Source organism: Loxodonta africana, chromosome 18 (genome assembly GCF_030014295.1).
Source record: "Loxodonta africana isolate mLoxAfr1 chromosome 18, mLoxAfr1.hap2, whole genome shotgun sequence".
NCBI classification, from domain to species: Eukaryota; Metazoa; Chordata; class Mammalia; order Proboscidea; family Elephantidae; genus Loxodonta; species Loxodonta africana.
The window spans coordinates 33,258,195-33,278,608 of record NC_087359.1 but is presented as its reverse complement, the minus strand read 5'-3'; the positions used below and the strand labels follow the sequence as shown (position 1 = coordinate 33,278,608).

Genomic DNA, 20,414 nt, shown 5'->3' with positions numbered 1-20,414 from the left:
CCTCCTTTTTCCCAGGGCGACGCGGCTGAAGGAGCTGTCCCACCCCATCCTCTCTGTTGATTTACGTGCGGCTGGGTTTGGGTTTGGGTTTGGGTTCCAAGGCGAGGGGGCGGTCCCGCCGAGCCGGAGAAGGCCCGTGTGGGCGGTTCATGCAAATGAGAAATGTCTGTTTCGCCCGGAAGCTAGGGGAGCTGAAAAGTTAAAAGGTGCAAAAGGCCCCAATAAGTATCAACCTGCCAAGCCACGTATTCGCTGAGGTTCTGACAGCAGAACGGTGGCAAAAGTAGGAGAGCGGGTGAGTCCTGGGTTGAGGCTGTGTGTGCTCACCGTGAGCTGAAGATGTGTGAGGGGAGCAGTGCCCCGGCGAGGGGGGCGGAGCCCGGCATCGCTTCTCGGCCTTTTGGCTAAGATCAAGTGTAGTATCTGTTCTTATCAGTTTAATATCTGATACGTCCTCTATCCGAGGACAATATATTAAATGGATTTTTGGAGCTGGGAGTTGGAATAGGAGCTTGCTCCGTCCACTCCACGCATCGACCTGGTATTGCAGTACCTCCAGGAACGGTGCACCCCCCTGCGGGGACCACAACCGGCGGTCTAACAGCAGCAGAAATGGCGCGCTTCTCCTTGTCTTTTGCGTTTATCCGGCGCCCGCGTCTTCCAGCCGGGGCGCCTTACGGAGTAATGTCTCCTCTTCGCCGGCGAGACAGCAGCTCGGGTCCTCACGTCTGCCACACCTCTGAACAAGCCTACCGGGCGGGTTTGCCGCTCAGGCCCCCCCTGGGGTCCACCCACCGCGCTGCAGAAAATTCGGTGTTTCACCGCTTTGGGAAGCGCCGCCTCCTCTGGCCCTAGTGGGCTCTGACCACGTGTGCACAGGGACATCAAGTGGACGCTGCCACCGGGGCTCAGGGCTGGCCCTGCACATCAACCCGGGTACGGCCTATTCGTCAGCTGGAATACATACGTCGCACACCTTATACAACAGGCTCAACACCCACGGAGGCAGCAGTCAGGAAGTCAAAAGACGCCTTGCGTTGGGCGAATGTGCTGCAAAAGGCCTCTTTAAAGTGCTGAAAAGCCAAGGCGTCGCCTTGGAGACTGAGGTGCGCCTGACCCAAGCCGTGGTCTTTGCAATCGCCTCCTACGCATGCGAAAGCTGGACGACGAATAAAGAAGACCGAAAGGAGAATTGACGCCTTGGGATCTTCGTGTCGGAGAAGAATACTGGCGATACTACTACCGTGGACTGCCAAAAGAACCAACGCACCTGTCTTGGAAGAAGTACAACCAGCATGCTCCTGGAAGCAAGGACGGCGCCCACACACATACTTCGGACGCGTCGTCAGGAGGGATCAGTCCCTGGAGAAGGGCGCCATGCTTGGTAAAGTAGAGAGGGTCAGCGAAAAAGAGGGAAGACCCTCAGTGAGGTGGATCGACACAGTGGCTTAAGCACAACGACGATTGGGGGGATGGCGCCGTACGTAGGGTCGCTATGAGTCGGAACCGACCGGATGGCACCTAAGAGCAACAACAACGTACAACAGGCACACTTTTGTATTGCGCGTGCATACGTGTAACGAGATGTATGAGTGATAGAGAGCGCGAAGGACCAGAGGGGGGAGCGTGCGAGTACCTCCAGTGGTATAACGGTTACACTGGCACTCTATATACCAAGTGGAAACCCTGGGGGCCTAGTGGTTAAGCACTGCGGCTGTTCACCAAGAGCTCGGCAGTTCCCATCCGCCGGGCCCTCCTTGGCAACTCTACGGGGCGGTTCTGCTCTGTCCCGTAGGGTCGCTGTGGGTTGGAATCGACTCGATGGCAGCGGGTTTGGTTTGGGTTTTGTCTTCGTTTTTTTAATCAAGTCGGATGGTATTAGTTGGTGGTAATGCTGGAAACCCCGGTGGCGTAGTGGGTAAGTGCTATGGCTGCTGACCAAAAGGTCGGCGGTTGGAATCCGCCAGGAGCTCCTTGGAAACTCTGTGGGGCGGTTCTACTCTGTCCTATAGGGCCGCTGTGAGTCGGAATCGAGTCGAGGGCAGTGGGTTTGGTTTTTTGCTTTTAATGCTGGAGATAAGTTAGAGACGGATGCTGTAAACCCTAGACTCCAGCGACGAAGGCGTAAAACAAAGAGGTAGGGCGCGTTTTGATGAGAATGCACAGAAAGTGCAACCCTCGTCCGTTGCTGGGGGGAGCGTACCACCACGTTCGTTCCAGTTGCTTTGGAGAAGCCCGGCGGTTCCTCAGACACTCAAACAAACATGGAGTCACCGTATGACCCAGCGCTCCCCCTCCTAGGTATATATACCAGCCAACCAGTTGTTGCCGTTGAATCGATCCCAGCCCCATGACAACCCCACCTGTGTCCGAGTAGAACTGTGCTCCACGGGCGTTTCGATGACTCACCCTTTGGAGGCGGACCACCGCCAGGCCTTTCTTCCGAGGTGCCTCTGGGTGGACTCCGACTTCCAACCTTTAGGTTAGCCGTCGTCGAGTGCTTTGCACCGCCCGGGGGAATCCCGCCTTGCAAACACACCCTGCTTTTTCTTCTCCCTTCCCTGACTTTGCTCAGGCGCTTTCTTTTGCCTTGAACACCCGCCCCTTCGCCAGCTCTTCTGCCTATTGTAGTTGTTAGGTGCCCTGGAGTCAGAGCTGCCCCTCCCCCCCACCCCCCGTAGGGTTGCCTAGGCTGTTTATTGTTATGAAAGCTGCCTCTGGGTGGGCGTGAACCTCCAGGTTCCCGCTAGCAGCAAGCAGTTAAGCATTTGCACCACCCAGAGAATCCAGTGAAGGCATAAGACCACACAGGAGCTAAACTTGCTCATTGCAACAGTTTTCAAAATAGCCCAAAGGCGGAAACAGCCAACACATCCGTCAACGGACGAACGGGAAAAAACGAAACGTGGTGTATTCGTACAAGGCGGTTGTAAAAGTTTTGCACATGTTTTTCTTGTGAAGTTATTTTCCTTGAGGGTATTGTGAGGTTTACTGCTGCTTTTTCCAATCCCCTGTATGTCTTTTCTCCTTCTCCTTCCTCTTCACTTTCTCCTTTTCCTTCTTCTCCTCCTCCTCCTCCTCCTTCCTCTCCTTCTCCTTATCCTCTTCTTCCTCCTACTCCTCCTTCACCTCCTTCTTCTACTGCCTTGTCGCCCTGGTTCCCTAGTCCAATGTTGAGTAGACCTGGTGCAAACCTGACTTTCTTGCCTTGTTGTTGATCGTACAGGAAAGATATTCAGTCTTTCACCATGAGGTATGTCAACTCTAGATTTTCTTAGCTGCCCGTTATCGGGTAGACGTTCCATTTTACTCCAAACTTGGTTGTTTTTTAAATCATGAATTGGTGTTGAATTTCGTCAAATGCTTTTTCTATACCCCTCGAGATGAGCAAGGAGCCCCGGTGGCACAACACTTAGGTGCTTGGGCTGCTAACCACAAGGTTGGCAGTTCGAACCCGCCCAGCAGCTCCTTGGGAGAACGACCTGGCAAACCGCTCTCATAAAGATGATAGCCTAGGAAAGCCTATGGGGCAGTTCTCTGTCACATGGGGTCGGTTATGAGTCGAAATCGACTGGATGTCACCTAACGACAGCAATAACAACTTTGAGGTAATTTCTTCCTTTTTAGTCTGTTAACGTAGTGCATTACATTGATCTTAAAAGTTAAAGTAACTTCGGACCGAATCCTGGTTTCGGGTCCGGCATGTCAACGGCTCTGAACCACCAGTCCTGTCCTCACCACAAGAAAAAACTGAAAAAGTGGACATCAACGACTCGTTTTACACCCATCAGGGAATAGAGTTCGCGGGGCAAATTATCGTCCAGAAAACCGGAGAGGCACACACGCCAATACAAAGAATCACCGCTGCCTCTGGGCCTAACATCGGGGCTTTGCCAGGGATTACAGCTTGAGAGAACATCAGTTCCTTTGACCTGGTACGTGATGGCCGGCTTTCAACAAAAGATTGCGAGGGAAAAACAAAACAAAACAGTCCAAAGAGACAGGGCAGGCATCAGAAACAGAGTCCGATATTGCAGATTTGGGCAATATCAGATCGAGATTTATAATAACTATGATTACTACGCTCTAATGGAAATGTCAGCAGAGAGGCCGAAACTCTTAAGTATCAAAAGAAAATCTAGAAAGAAAGACGAAACAAAACCTTGTAACAGGGATGAAGAATGTTCATCCGTAGACCGGACATGGCTGAGGAAAGAATCAGTGAGCGTGGAGACATGTCAATAGAAACTCCCCCAAACGGAAAAGTAAGCAGAAGAAAAGACTGAGGAAAAAGAGGAGCATCCAGGAACCGTGGGACAACCACAAGTGATGTAACAAACGAGCCATGGAAAGACCGGAAGGAGAAGAAAGAGAGAACGGCACAGAAGAGATACGTAATGGAATGTCACGTAATGTAATAACGTAATAATGGCTGATACCTGTCCAGAACTGTCCGTAGGGACCAAAGCATAGGGGGCTGAGAGAACACCGAGCAGGAGAAACAAAACCAGAACAAAACCAATCGAAAGCCTAAACCTAGGCACATCATATTCCATTCAAACTGCAGAAAATTGAAGGTAAAATCTTGAAAGAAGCCAAAACACAAACAAACAAACGAAAAGCCACCTTAGCTATAAAGGAACAAGGGTAAGAGTTACATCAGACTTCTCTTCATAAACCGTGCAAGCGAGGAGAGAGTGGAGCGACATATTTAAAGTCTTGAAAGGAAAGACAGCAACCTAGAATTCTGTGCCCCAGGATTTAAAGACTTTCCCAGTCAAACACAACTTGCGGGAATTGTTGGCACTAGACCCGCCCTGCAAGAAATGCTAAAAGGAGTTCTTCAGGGAGAAGGAAAATTACATAGATCCGAGACTCGGATGGACAGAAAGAAAGGAAGAGCGTTCGAGAAGAAATAACATGAGGGTAAAACCGAATATTCTATTTTTTCTTGTGCTTAACCGATCTCGCATAACCATTTATTTAAAATAATAATAGTGGCAACGCTCTACTGGATGATTATAGCTTATGGATAAGTGAGATGTATGACAGCAATGCTAGGAGGGACGGGGGCGCGGTGGGTGTTCTCTTTCTCTCTGCGGTGGTCCTCAACGTCCATCTTCCCTGACTGCCCCCGACCCCAGCCTGGAGTTCAGCTTCGAGTGGCATACCACCCACTCCCTCACCTCCTTCCCGCCATCGGTCCAGCCGCGGGTCTCCCGTCCTACTGCGCACCCGCTCATTCCTTGGGGATTTTAGCTGCCGGCTCACTGTCTCTCGCCGACTTACTCCTGTCGCGATTCCCGGTGATGGCAACACCCGCGCAGATGATCCTTCCAACACCCTGGCCTGATCTCAGCTCCTTAACCTTGACCCCCATACTATAATCTACGGCCCGTGTTCAGATTTCGCCAATCATCTCAACAGAGCCCCTTACTGCCATTTGTTTTCCTGGCCCAGGAGCCAGTCCGGGATCACTTGTTGCGTTTGGTTGGCATGTCCCTCTAAGTCTCTGTGGGGCGGAGGCTTTAACTTTGCCCAAAGCATTTGGTCTTTATCCTTGGTCCCTGAGAGATGATAGCCTCTAAAACGTTGGGACCGTGCCCCAGTGAGTGAAGTGTCTTGGATGAGGGCTCCAGACCACACCACCTAATGAGGTGCCTCTTTGGTGGGGGTTGGCCAGGCCAGAAGGACTCAGTTGACTGCAGGGCGCGGGGCGGGGGGTGGGGTGGGGGGGTGGGGAGGCACGATTCAATCAATCCTGCCTGCTTAATGAGGCTTCGATAAAGGCTCTGGACTCGGAAGCTCCCCGGGCTTCCCGGTTGGTGAAAGGCATCCATGCAGGGGCGAGGGTAGCGCATCCCTTTTTGGCACGTGGAAGCTCCGCGTTGGGAACGCTCCCAGGCCTCAGGCTCTGCGTCTCTTCGTTTGTATCCTTTTTGCTGTAATAAAACTGTAATCCTAAGCAGAGCGCTTTCCCGAGTTCTGTGAGTCGTTGTAGCAAATTACCAAACCTGAGGGAGTAGTGGGAGCTAGCAGGCCGGAAGTGAGAGGGAGCCCCTGGGGCCCCCGGAGCTTACCGCTTGGCATCCCGACCCGGGGTAGTGGGAAAACTCCCAATTTGTAGCGGGCAGGTCAGCCTCAGCCACCCCGGCCTCCCACGCTCTTCCTCGGGAACCTCCTTAGGGCGTCTGAACTGGTGGCTCCTTGTGCCTGGAATGCTCCTCCCCTCGCAGGAGAGGACTGGATTTACCGCGAAGCTGTGTCCTCCCCACGGAGGGCCCCGTACCCAGGAGTCGCCGGTCCACCCGGTGAACCTGTCATCGCCTGCATTGCCCGGGGGACTGTACTCTGGCGACGCCCACCAAGAAGAAAAGAAGAAAATTAATGGTAAATAAATCCTCATCATCATAAAAGAGAGGGAGGGAGAGAGAGAAGGTGAAATCGAGATACGTGTGTGTACACTTATCCGTATATGTCTATATACATACGTGTGTGGAGGTGGTATACGGTTAGGAGGACACTGGGAAACCCTTTCAGCGTAGCTGTGCGTTTAAGGATTTGAAAGAAAAACCTCATAGAGCGGTTTGCGTCTTGCTCGTCCTGGGTTTTTCCTCCTTTTTCCCAGGGCGACGCGGCTGAAGGAGCTGTCCCACCCCATCCTCTCTGTTGATTTACGTGCGGCTGGGTTTGGGTTTGGGTTTGGGTTCCAAGGCGAGGGGGCGGTCCCGCCGAGCCGGAGAAGGCCCGTGTGGGCGGTTCATGCAAATGAGAAATGTCTGTTTCGCCCGGAAGCTAGGGGAGCTGAAAAGTTAAAAGGTGCAAAAGGCCCCAATAAGTATCAACCTGCCAAGCCACGTATTCGCTGAGGTTCTGACAGCAGAACGGTGGCAAAAGTAGGAGAGCGGGTGAGTCCTGGGTTGAGGCTGTGTGTGCTCACCGTGAGCTGAAGATGTGTGAGGGGAGCAGTGCCCCGGCGAGGGGGGCGGAGCCCGGCATCGCTTCTCGGCCTTTTGGCTAAGATCAAGTGTAGTATCTGTTCTTATCAGTTTAATATCTGATACGTCCTCTATCCGAGGACAATATATTAAATGGATTTTTGGAGCTGGGAGTTGGAATAGGAGCTTGCTCCGTCCACTCCACGCATCGACCTGGTATTGCAGTACCTCCAGGAACGGTGCACCCCCCTGCGGGGACCACAACCGGCGGTCTAACAGCAGCAGAAATGGCGCGCTTCTCCTTGTCTTTTGCGTTTATCCGGCGCCCGCGTCTTCCAGCCGGGGCGCCTTACGGAGTAATGTCTCCTCTTCGCCGGCGAGACAGCAGCTCGGGTCCTCACGTCTGCCACACCTCTGAACAAGCCTACCGGGCGGGTTTGCCGCTCAGGCCCCCCCTGGGGTCCACCCACCGCGCTGCAGAAAATTCGGTGTTTCACCGCTTTGGGAAGCGCCGCCTCCTCTGGCCCTAGTGGGCTCTGACCACGTGTGCACAGGGACATCAAGTGGACGCTGCCACCGGGGCTCAGGGCTGGCCCTGCACATCAACCCGGGTACGGCCTATTCGTCAGCTGGAATACATACGTCGCACACCTTATACAACAGGCTCAACACCCACGGAGGCAGCAGTCAGGAAGTCAAAAGACGCCTTGCGTTGGGCGAATGTGCTGCAAAAGGCCTCTTTAAAGTGCTGAAAAGCCAAGGCGTCGCCTTGGAGACTGAGGTGCGCCTGACCCAAGCCGTGGTCTTTGCAATCGCCTCCTACGCATGCGAAAGCTGGACGACGAATAAAGAAGACCGAAAGGAGAATTGACGCCTTGGGATCTTCGTGTCGGAGAAGAATACTGGCGATACTACTACCGTGGACTGCCAAAAGAACCAACGCACCTGTCTTGGAAGAAGTACAACCAGCATGCTCCTGGAAGCAAGGACGGCGCCCACACACATACTTCGGACGCGTCGTCAGGAGGGATCAGTCCCTGGAGAAGGGCGCCATGCTTGGTAAAGTAGAGAGGGTCAGCGAAAAAGAGGGAAGACCCTCAGTGAGGTGGATCGACACAGTGGCTTAAGCACAACGACGATTGGGGGGATGGCGCCGTACGTAGGGTCGCTATGAGTCGGAACCGACCGGATGGCACCTAAGAGCAACAACAACGTACAACAGGCACACTTTTGTATTGCGCGTGCATACGTGTAACGAGATGTATGAGTGATAGAGAGCGCGAAGGACCAGAGGGGGGAGCGTGCGAGTACCTCCAGTGGTATAACGGTTACACTGGCACTCTATATACCAAGTGGAAACCCTGGGGGCCTAGTGGTTAAGCACTGCGGCTGTTCACCAAGAGCTCGGCAGTTCCCATCCGCCGGGCCCTCCTTGGCAACTCTACGGGGCGGTTCTGCTCTGTCCCGTAGGGTCGCTGTGGGTTGGAATCGACTCGATGGCAGCGGGTTTGGTTTGGGTTTTGTCTTCGTTTTTTTAATCAAGTCGGATGGTATTAGTTGGTGGTAATGCTGGAAACCCCGGTGGCGTAGTGGGTAAGTGCTATGGCTGCTGACCAAAAGGTCGGCGGTTGGAATCCGCCAGGAGCTCCTTGGAAACTCTGTGGGGCGGTTCTACTCTGTCCTATAGGGCCGCTGTGAGTCGGAATCGAGTCGAGGGCAGTGGGTTTGGTTTTTTGCTTTTAATGCTGGAGATAAGTTAGAGACGGATGCTGTAAACCCTAGACTCCAGCGACGAAGGCGTAAAACAAAGAGGTAGGGCGCGTTTTGATGAGAATGCACAGAAAGTGCAACCCTCGTCCGTTGCTGGGGGGAGCGTACCACCACGTTCGTTCCAGTTGCTTTGGAGAAGCCCGGCGGTTCCTCAGACACTCAAACAAACATGGAGTCACCGTATGACCCAGCGCTCCCCCTCCTAGGTATATATACCAGCCAACCAGTTGTTGCCGTTGAATCGATCCCAGCCCCATGACAACCCCACCTGTGTCCGAGTAGAACTGTGCTCCACGGGCGTTTCGATGACTCACCCTTTGGAGGCGGACCACCGCCAGGCCTTTCTTCCGAGGTGCCTCTGGGTGGACTCCGACTTCCAACCTTTAGGTTAGCCGTCGTCGAGTGCTTTGCACCGCCCGGGGGAATCCCGCCTTGCAAACACACCCTGCTTTTTCTTCTCCCTTCCCTGACTTTGCTCAGGCGCTTTCTTTTGCCTTGAACACCCGCCCCTTCGCCAGCTCTTCTGCCTATTGTAGTTGTTAGGTGCCCTGGAGTCAGAGCTGCCCCTCCCCCCCACCCCCCGTAGGGTTGCCTAGGCTGTTTATTGTTATGAAAGCTGCCTCTGGGTGGGCGTGAACCTCCAGGTTCCCGCTAGCAGCAAGCAGTTAAGCATTTGCACCACCCAGAGAATCCAGTGAAGGCATAAGACCACACAGGAGCTAAACTTGCTCATTGCAACAGTTTTCAAAATAGCCCAAAGGCGGAAACAGCCAACACATCCGTCAACGGACGAACGGGAAAAAACGAAACGTGGTGTATTCGTACAAGGCGGTTGTAAAAGTTTTGCACATGTTTTTCTTGTGAAGTTATTTTCCTTGAGGGTATTGTGAGGTTTACTGCTGCTTTTTCCAATCCCCTGTATGTCTTTTCTCCTTCTCCTTCCTCTTCACTTTCTCCTTTTCCTTCTTCTCCTCCTCCTCCTCCTCCTTCCTCTCCTTCTCCTTATCCTCTTCTTCCTCCTACTCCTCCTTCACCTCCTTCTTCTACTGCCTTGTCGCCCTGGTTCCCTAGTCCAATGTTGAGTAGACCTGGTGCAAACCTGACTTTCTTGCCTTGTTGTTGATCGTACAGGAAAGATATTCAGTCTTTCACCATGAGGTATGTCAACTCTAGATTTTCTTAGCTGCCCGTTATCGGGTAGACGTTCCATTTTACTCCAAACTTGGTTGTTTTTTAAATCATGAATTGGTGTTGAATTTCGTCAAATGCTTTTTCTATACCCCTCGAGATGAGCAAGGAGCCCCGGTGGCACAACACTTAGGTGCTTGGGCTGCTAACCACAAGGTTGGCAGTTCGAACCCGCCCAGCAGCTCCTTGGGAGAACGACCTGGCAAACCGCTCTCATAAAGATGATAGCCTAGGAAAGCCTATGGGGCAGTTCTCTGTCACATGGGGTCGGTTATGAGTCGAAATCGACTGGATGTCACCTAACGACAGCAATAACAACTTTGAGGTAATTTCTTCCTTTTTAGTCTGTTAACGTAGTGCATTACATTGATCTTAAAAGTTAAAGTAACTTCGGACCGAATCCTGGTTTCGGGTCCGGCATGTCAACGGCTCTGAACCACCAGTCCTGTCCTCACCACAAGAAAAAACTGAAAAAGTGGACATCAACGACTCGTTTTACACCCATCAGGGAATAGAGTTCGCGGGGCAAATTATCGTCCAGAAAACCGGAGAGGCACACACGCCAATACAAAGAATCACCGCTGCCTCTGGGCCTAACATCGGGGCTTTGCCAGGGATTACAGCTTGAGAGAACATCAGTTCCTTTGACCTGGTACGTGATGGCCGGCTTTCAACAAAAGATTGCGAGGGAAAAACAAAACAAAACAGTCCAAAGAGACAGGGCAGGCATCAGAAACAGAGTCCGATATTGCAGATTTGGGCAATATCAGATCGAGATTTATAATAACTATGATTACTACGCTCTAATGGAAATGTCAGCAGAGAGGCCGAAACTCTTAAGTATCAAAAGAAAATCTAGAAAGAAAGACGAAACAAAACCTTGTAACAGGGATGAAGAATGTTCATCCGTAGACCGGACATGGCTGAGGAAAGAATCAGTGAGCGTGGAGACATGTCAATAGAAACTCCCCCAAACGGAAAAGTAAGCAGAAGAAAAGACTGAGGAAAAAGAGGAGCATCCAGGAACCGTGGGACAACCACAAGTGATGTAACAAACGAGCCATGGAAAGACCGGAAGGAGAAGAAAGAGAGAACGGCACAGAAGAGATACGTAATGGAATGTCACGTAATGTAATAACGTAATAATGGCTGATACCTGTCCAGAACTGTCCGTAGGGACCAAAGCATAGGGGGCTGAGAGAACACCGAGCAGGAGAAACAAAACCAGAACAAAACCAATCGAAAGCCTAAACCTAGGCACATCATATTCCATTCAAACTGCAGAAAATTGAAGGTAAAATCTTGAAAGAAGCCAAAACACAAACAAACAAACGAAAAGCCACCTTAGCTATAAAGGAACAAGGGTAAGAGTTACATCAGACTTCTCTTCATAAACCGTGCAAGCGAGGAGAGAGTGGAGCGACATATTTAAAGTCTTGAAAGGAAAGACAGCAACCTAGAATTCTGTGCCCCAGGATTTAAAGACTTTCCCAGTCAAACACAACTTGCGGGAATTGTTGGCACTAGACCCGCCCTGCAAGAAATGCTAAAAGGAGTTCTTCAGGGAGAAGGAAAATTACATAGATCCGAGACTCGGATGGACAGAAAGAAAGGAAGAGCGTTCGAGAAGAAATAACATGAGGGTAAAACCGAATATTCTATTTTTTCTTGTGCTTAACCGATCTCGCATAACCATTTATTTAAAATAATAATAGTGGCAACGCTCTACTGGATGATTATAGCTTATGGATAAGTGAGATGTATGACAGCAATGCTAGGAGGGACGGGGGCGCGGTGGGTGTTCTCTTTCTCTCTGCGGTGGTCCTCAACGTCCATCTTCCCTGACTGCCCCCGACCCCAGCCTGGAGTTCAGCTTCGAGTGGCATACCACCCACTCCCTCACCTCCTTCCCGCCATCGGTCCAGCCGCGGGTCTCCCGTCCTACTGCGCACCCGCTCATTCCTTGGGGATTTTAGCTGCCGGCTCACTGTCTCTCGCCGACTTACTCCTGTCGCGATTCCCGGTGATGGCAACACCCGCGCAGATGATCCTTCCAACACCCTGGCCTGATCTCAGCTCCTTAACCTTGACCCCCATACTATAATCTACGGCCCGTGTTCAGATTTCGCCAATCATCTCAACAGAGCCCCTTACTGCCATTTGTTTTCCTGGCCCAGGAGCCAGTCCGGGATCACTTGTTGCGTTTGGTTGGCATGTCCCTCTAAGTCTCTGTGGGGCGGAGGCTTTAACTTTGCCCAAAGCATTTGGTCTTTATCCTTGGTCCCTGAGAGATGATAGCCTCTAAAACGTTGGGACCGTGCCCCAGTGAGTGAAGTGTCTTGGATGAGGGCTCCAGACCACACCACCTAATGAGGTGCCTCTTTGGTGGGGGTTGGCCAGGCCAGAAGGACTCAGTTGACTGCAGGGCGCGGGGCGGGGGGTGGGGTGGGGGGGTGGGGAGGCACGATTCAATCAATCCTGCCTGCTTAATGAGGCTTCGATAAAGGCTCTGGACTCGGAAGCTCCCCGGGCTTCCCGGTTGGTGAAAGGCATCCATGCAGGGGCGAGGGTAGCGCATCCCTTTTTGGCACGTGGAAGCTCCGCGTTGGGAACGCTCCCAGGCCTCAGGCTCTGCGTCTCTTCGTTTGTATCCTTTTTGCTGTAATAAAACTGTAATCCTAAGCAGAGCGCTTTCCCGAGTTCTGTGAGTCGTTGTAGCAAATTACCAAACCTGAGGGAGTAGTGGGAGCTAGCAGGCCGGAAGTGAGAGGGAGCCCCTGGGGCCCCCGGAGCTTACCGCTTGGCATCCCGACCCGGGGTAGTGGGAAAACTCCCAATTTGTAGCGGGCAGGTCAGCCTCAGCCACCCCGGCCTCCCACGCTCTTCCTCGGGAACCTCCTTAGGGCGTCTGAACTGGTGGCTCCTTGTGCCTGGAATGCTCCTCCCCTCGCAGGAGAGGACTGGATTTACCGCGAAGCTGTGTCCTCCCCACGGAGGGCCCCGTACCCAGGAGTCGCCGGTCCACCCGGTGAACCTGTCATCGCCTGCATTGCCCGGGGGACTGTACTCTGGCGACGCCCACCAAGAAGAAAAGAAGAAAATTAATGGTAAATAAATCCTCATCATCATAAAAGAGAGGGAGGGAGAGAGAGAAGGTGAAATCGAGATACGTGTGTGTACACTTATCCGTATATGTCTATATACATACGTGTGTGGAGGTGGTATACGGTTAGGAGGACACTGGGAAACCCTTTCAGCGTAGCTGTGCGTTTAAGGATTTGAAAGAAAAACCTCATAGAGCGGTTTGCGTCTTGCTCGTCCTGGGTTTTTCCTCCTTTTTCCCAGGGCGACGCGGCTGAAGGAGCTGTCCCACCCCATCCTCTCTGTTGATTTACGTGCGGCTGGGTTTGGGTTTGGGTTTGGGTTCCAAGGCGAGGGGGCGGTCCCGCCGAGCCGGAGAAGGCCCGTGTGGGCGGTTCATGCAAATGAGAAATGTCTGTTTCGCCCGGAAGCTAGGGGAGCTGAAAAGTTAAAAGGTGCAAAAGGCCCCAATAAGTATCAACCTGCCAAGCCACGTATTCGCTGAGGTTCTGACAGCAGAACGGTGGCAAAAGTAGGAGAGCGGGTGAGTCCTGGGTTGAGGCTGTGTGTGCTCACCGTGAGCTGAAGATGTGTGAGGGGAGCAGTGCCCCGGCGAGGGGGGCGGAGCCCGGCATCGCTTCTCGGCCTTTTGGCTAAGATCAAGTGTAGTATCTGTTCTTATCAGTTTAATATCTGATACGTCCTCTATCCGAGGACAATATATTAAATGGATTTTTGGAGCTGGGAGTTGGAATAGGAGCTTGCTCCGTCCACTCCACGCATCGACCTGGTATTGCAGTACCTCCAGGAACGGTGCACCCCCCTGCGGGGACCACAACCGGCGGTCTAACAGCAGCAGAAATGGCGCGCTTCTCCTTGTCTTTTGCGTTTATCCGGCGCCCGCGTCTTCCAGCCGGGGCGCCTTACGGAGTAATGTCTCCTCTTCGCCGGCGAGACAGCAGCTCGGGTCCTCACGTCTGCCACACCTCTGAACAAGCCTACCGGGCGGGTTTGCCGCTCAGGCCCCCCCTGGGGTCCACCCACCGCGCTGCAGAAAATTCGGTGTTTCACCGCTTTGGGAAGCGCCGCCTCCTCTGGCCCTAGTGGGCTCTGACCACGTGTGCACAGGGACATCAAGTGGACGCTGCCACCGGGGCTCAGGGCTGGCCCTGCACATCAACCCGGGTACGGCCTATTCGTCAGCTGGAATACATACGTCGCACACCTTATACAACAGGCTCAACACCCACGGAGGCAGCAGTCAGGAAGTCAAAAGACGCCTTGCGTTGGGCGAATGTGCTGCAAAAGGCCTCTTTAAAGTGCTGAAAAGCCAAGGCGTCGCCTTGGAGACTGAGGTGCGCCTGACCCAAGCCGTGGTCTTTGCAATCGCCTCCTACGCATGCGAAAGCTGGACGACGAATAAAGAAGACCGAAAGGAGAATTGACGCCTTGGGATCTTCGTGTCGGAGAAGAATACTGGCGATACTACTACCGTGGACTGCCAAAAGAACCAACGCACCTGTCTTGGAAGAAGTACAACCAGCATGCTCCTGGAAGCAAGGACGGCGCCCACACACATACTTCGGACGCGTCGTCAGGAGGGATCAGTCCCTGGAGAAGGGCGCCATGCTTGGTAAAGTAGAGAGGGTCAGCGAAAAAGAGGGAAGACCCTCAGTGAGGTGGATCGACACAGTGGCTTAAGCACAACGACGATTGGGGGGATGGCGCCGTACGTAGGGTCGCTATGAGTCGGAACCGACCGGATGGCACCTAAGAGCAACAACAACGTACAACAGGCACACTTTTGTATTGCGCGTGCATACGTGTAACGAGATGTATGAGTGATAGAGAGCGCGAAGGACCAGAGGGGGGAGCGTGCGAGTACCTCCAGTGGTATAACGGTTACACTGGCACTCTATATACCAAGTGGAAACCCTGGGGGCCTAGTGGTTAAGCACTGCGGCTGTTCACCAAGAGCTCGGCAGTTCCCATCCGCCGGGCCCTCCTTGGCAACTCTACGGGGCGGTTCTGCTCTGTCCCGTAGGGTCGCTGTGGGTTGGAATCGACTCGATGGCAGCGGGTTTGGTTTGGGTTTTGTCTTCGTTTTTTTAATCAAGTCGGATGGTATTAGTTGGTGGTAATGCTGGAAACCCCGGTGGCGTAGTGGGTAAGTGCTATGGCTGCTGACCAAAAGGTCGGCGGTTGGAATCCGCCAGGAGCTCCTTGGAAACTCTGTGGGGCGGTTCTACTCTGTCCTATAGGGCCGCTGTGAGTCGGAATCGAGTCGAGGGCAGTGGGTTTGGTTTTTTGCTTTTAATGCTGGAGATAAGTTAGAGACGGATGCTGTAAACCCTAGACTCCAGCGACGAAGGCGTAAAACAAAGAGGTAGGGCGCGTTTTGATGAGAATGCACAGAAAGTGCAACCCTCGTCCGTTGCTGGGGGGAGCGTACCACCACGTTCGTTCCAGTTGCTTTGGAGAAGCCCGGCGGTTCCTCAGACACTCAAACAAACATGGAGTCACCGTATGACCCAGCGCTCCCCCTCCTAGGTATATATACCAGCCAACCAGTTGTTGCCGTTGAATCGATCCCAGCCCCATGACAACCCCACCTGTGTCCGAGTAGAACTGTGCTCCACGGGCGTTTCGATGACTCACCCTTTGGAGGCGGACCACCGCCAGGCCTTTCTTCCGAGGTGCCTCTGGGTGGACTCCGACTTCCAACCTTTAGGTTAGCCGTCGTCGAGTGCTTTGCACCGCCCGGGGGAATCCCGCCTTGCAAACACACCCTGCTTTTTCTTCTCCCTTCCCTGACTTTGCTCAGGCGCTTTCTTTTGCCTTGAACACCCGCCCCTTCGCCAGCTCTTCTGCCTATTGTAGTTGTTAGGTGCCCTGGAGTCAGAGCTGCCCCTCCCCCCCACCCCCCGTAGGGTTGCCTAGGCTGTTTATTGTTATGAAAGCTGCCTCTGGGTGGGCGTGAACCTCCAGGTTCCCGCTAGCAGCAAGCAGTTAAGCATTTGCACCACCCAGAGAATCCAGTGAAGGCATAAGACCACACAGGAGCTAAACTTGCTCATTGCAACAGTTTTCAAAATAGCCCAAAGGCGGAAACAGCCAACACATCCGTCAACGGACGAACGGGAAAAAACGAAACGTGGTGTATTCGTACAAGGCGGTTGTAAAAGTTTTGCACATGTTTTTCTTGTGAAGTTATTTTCCTTGAGGGTATTGTGAGGTTTACTGCTGCTTTTTCCAATCCCCTGTATGTCTTTTCTCCTTCTCCTTCCTCTTCACTTTCTCCTTTTCCTTCTTCTCCTCCTCCTCCTCCTCCTTCCTCTCCTTCTCCTTATCCTCTTCTTCCTCCTACTCCTCCTTCACCTCCTTCTTCTACTGCCTTGTCGCCCTGGTTCCCTAGTCCAATGTTGAGTAGACCTGGTGCAAACCTGACTTTCTTGCCTTGTTGTTGATCGTACAGGAAAGATATTCAGTCTTTCACCATGAGGTATGTCAACTCTAGATTTTCTTAGCTGCCCGTTATCGGGTAGACGTTCCATTTTACTCCAAACTTGGTTGTTTTTTAAATCATGAATTGGTGTTGAATTTCGTCAAATGCTTTTTCTATACCCCTCGAGATGAGCAAGGAGCCCCGGTGGCACAACACTTAGGTGCTTGGGCTGCTAACCACAAGGTTGGCAGTTCGAACCCGCCCAGCAGCTCCTTGGGAGAACGACCTGGCAAACCGCTCTCATAAAGATGATAGCCTAGGAAAGCCTATGGGGCAGTTCTCTGTCACATGGGGTCGGTTATGAGTCGAAATCGACTGGATGTCACCTAACGACAGCAATAACAACTTTGAGGTAATTTCTTCCTTTTTAGTCTGTTAACGTAGTGCATTACATTGATCTTAAAAGTTAAAGTAACTTCGGACCGAATCCTGGTTTCGGGTCCGGCATGTCAACGGCTCTGAACCACCAGTCCTGTCCTCACCACAAGAAAAAACTGAAAAAGTGGACATCAACGACTCGTTTTACACCCATCAGGGAATAGAGTTCGCGGGGCAAATTATCGTCCAGAAAACCGGAGAGGCACACACGCCAATACAAAGAATCACCGCTGCCTCTGGGCCTAACATCGGGGCTTTGCCAGGGATTACAGCTTGAGAGAACATCAGTTCCTTTGACCTGGTACGTGATGGCCGGCTTTCAACAAAAGATTGCGAGGGAAAAACAAAACAAAACAGTCCAAAGAGACAGGGCAGGCATCAGAAACAGAGTCCGATATTGCAGATTTGGGCAATATCAGATCGAGATTTATAATAACTATGATTACTACGCTCTAATGGCAATGTCAGCAGAGAGGCCGAAACTCTTAAGTATCAAAAGAAAATCTAGAAAGAAAGACGAAACAAAACCTTGTAACAGGGATGAAGAATGTTCATCCGTAGACCGGACATGGCTGAGGAAAGAATCAGTGAGCGTGGAGACATGTCAATAGAAACTCCCCCAAACGGAAAAGTAAGCAGAAGAAAAGACTGAGGAAAAGGAGGAGCATCCAGGAACCGTGGGACAACCACAAGTGATGTAACAAACGAGCCATGGAAAGACCGGAAGGAGAAGAAAGAGAGAACGGAACAGAAGAGATACGTAATGGAATGTCACGTAATGTAATAACGTAATAATGGCTGATACCTGTCCAGAACTGTCCGTAGGGACCAAAGCATAGGGGGCTGAGAGAACACCGAGCAGGAGAAACAAAACCAGAACAAAACCAATCGAAAGCCTAAACCTAGGCACATCATATTCCATTCAAACTGCAGAAAATTGAAGGTAAAATCTTGAAAGAAGCCAAAACACAAACAAACAAACGAAAAGCCACCTTAGCTATAAAGGAACAAGGGTAAGAGTTACATCAGACTTCTCTTCATAAACCGTGCAAGCGAGGAGAGAGTGGAGCGACATATTTAAAGTCTTGAAAGGAAAGACAGCAACCTAGAATTCTGTGCCCCAGGATTTAAAGACTTTCCCAGTCAAACACAACTTGCGGGAATTGTTGGCACTAGACCCGCCCTGCAAGAAATGCTAAAAGGAGTTCTTCAGGGAGAAGGAAAATTACATAGATCCGAGACTCGGATGGACAGAAAGAAAGGAAGAGCGTTCGAGAAGAAATAACATGAGGGTAAAACCGAATATTCTATTTTTTCTTGTGCTTAACCGATCTCGCATAACCATTTATTTAAAATAATAATAGTGGCAACGCTCTACTGGATGATTATAGCTTATGGATAAGTGAGATGTATGACAGCAATGCTAGGAGGGACGGGGGCGCGGTGGGTGTTCTCTTTCTCTCTGCGGTGGTCCTCAACGTCCATCTTCCCTGACTGCCCCCGACCCCAGCCTGGAGTTCAGCTTCGAGTGGCATACCACCCACTCCCTCACCTCCTTCCCGCCATCGGTCCAGCCGCGGGTCTCCCGTCCTACTGCGCACCCGCTCATTCCTTGGGGATTTTAGCTGCCGGCTCACTGTCTCTCGCCGACTTACTCCTGTCGCGATTCCCGGTGATGGCAACACCCGCGCAGATGATCCTTCCAACACCCTGGCCTGATCTCAGCTCCTTAACCTTGACCCCCATACTATAATCTACGGCCCGTGTTCAGATTTCGCCAATCATCTCAACAGAGCCCCTTACTGCCATTTGTTTTCCTGGCCCAGGAGCCAGTCCGGGATCACTTGTTGCGTTTGGTTGGCATGTCCCTCTAAGTCTCTGTGGGGCGGAGGCTTTAACTTTGCCCAAAGCATTTGGTCTTTATCCTTGGTCCCTGAGAGATGATAGCCTCTAAAACGTTGGGACCGTGCCCCAGTGAGTGAAGTGTCTTGGATGAGGGCTCCAGACCACACCACCTAATGAGGTGCCTCTTTGGTGGGGGTTGGCCAGGCCAGAAGGACTCAGTTGACTGCAGGGCGCGGGGCGGGGGGTGGGGTGGGGGGGTGGGGAGGCACGATTCAATCAATCCTGCCTGCTTAATGAGGCTTCGATAAAGGCTCTGGACTCGGAAGCTCCCCGGGCTTCCCGGTTGGTGAAAGGCATCCATGCAGGGGCGAGGGTAGCGCATCCCTTTTTGGCACGTGGAAGCTCCGCGTTGGGAACGCTCCCAGGCCTCAGGCTCTGCGTCTCTTCGTTTGTATCCTTTTTGCTGTAATAAAACTGTAATCCTAAGCAGAGCGCTTTCCCGAGTTCTGTGAGTCGTTGTAGCAAATTACCAAACCTGAGGGAGTAGTGGGAGCTAGCAGGCCGGAAGTGAGAGGGAGCCCCTGGGGCCCCCGGAGCTTACCGCTTGGCATCCCGACCCGGGGTAGTGGGAAAACTCCCAATTTGTAGCGGGCAGGTCAGCCTCAGCCACCCCGGCCTCCCACGCTCTTCCTCGGGAACCTCCTTAGGGCGTCTGAACTGGTGGCTCCTTGTGCCTGGAATGCTCCTCCCCTCGCAGGAGAGGACTGGATTTACCGCGAAGCTGTGTCCTCCCCACGGAGGGCCCCGTACCCAGGAGTCGCCGGTCCACCCGGTGAACCTGTCATCGCCTGCATTGCCCGGGGGACTGTACTCTGGCGACGCCCACCAAGAAGAAAAGAAGAAAATTAATGGTAAATAAATCCTCATCATCATAAAAGAGAGGGAGGGAGAGAGAGAAGGTGAAATCGAGATACGTGTGTGTACACTTATCCGTATATGTCTATATACATACGTGTGTGGAGGTGGTATACGGTTAGGAGGACACTGGGAAACCCTTTCAGCGTAGCTGTGCGTTTAAGGATTTGAAAGAAAAACCTCATAGAGCGGTTTGCGTCTTGCTCGTCCTGGGTTTTTCCTCCTTTTTCCCAGGGCGACGCGGCTGAAGGAGCTGTCCCACCCCATCCTCTCTGTTGATTTACGTGCGGCTGGGTTTGGGTTTGGGTTTGGGTTCCAAGGCGAGGGGGCGGTCCCGCCGAGCCGGAGAAGGCCCGTGTGGGCGGTTCATGCAAATGAGAAATGTCTGTTTCGCCCGGAAGCTAGGGGAGCTGAAAAGTTAAAAGGTGCAAAAGGCCCCAATAAGTATCAACCTGCCAAGCCACGTATTCGCTGAGGTTCTGACAGCAGAACGGTGGCAAAAGTAGGAGAGCGGGTGAGTCCTGGGTTGAGGCTGTGTGTGCTCACCGTGAGCTGAAGATGTGTGAGGGGAGCAGTGCCCCGGCGAGGGGGGCGGAGCCCGGCATCGCTTCTCGGCCTTTTGGCTAAGATCAAGTGTAGTATCTGTTCTTATCAGTTTAATATCTGATACGTCCTCTATCCGAGGACAATATATTAAATGGATTTTTGGAGCTGGGAGTTGGAATAGGAGCTTGCTCCGTCCACTCCACGCATCGACCTGGTATTGCAGTACCTCCAGGAACGGTGCACCCCCC

The 20,414-nt window shown here is 52.4% G+C and overlaps 4 non-coding genes across 4 annotated transcripts; all 4 read left to right on the top strand.

The window, feature by feature from the left end:
- Window positions 1-384: 384 nt before the first annotated feature.
- LOC135228181 (U2 spliceosomal RNA) lies at window positions 385-575 on the top strand. The gene has a single exon (XR_010318511.1). It is a non-coding gene; the product is annotated as a U2 spliceosomal RNA (small nuclear RNA).
- Window positions 576-6,997: 6,422 nt separating this feature from the next.
- LOC135228180 (U2 spliceosomal RNA) lies at window positions 6,998-7,188 on the top strand. Its single transcript, XR_010318510.1, has one exon. It is a non-coding gene; the product is annotated as a U2 spliceosomal RNA (small nuclear RNA).
- Window positions 7,189-13,610: 6,422 nt separating this feature from the next.
- On the top strand, window positions 13,611-13,801 carry LOC135228179 (U2 spliceosomal RNA). Its single transcript, XR_010318509.1, has one exon. It is a non-coding gene; the product is annotated as a U2 spliceosomal RNA (small nuclear RNA).
- Window positions 13,802-20,223: 6,422 nt separating this feature from the next.
- LOC135228178 (U2 spliceosomal RNA) lies at window positions 20,224-20,414 on the top strand. The gene has a single exon (XR_010318508.1). It is a non-coding gene; the product is annotated as a U2 spliceosomal RNA (small nuclear RNA).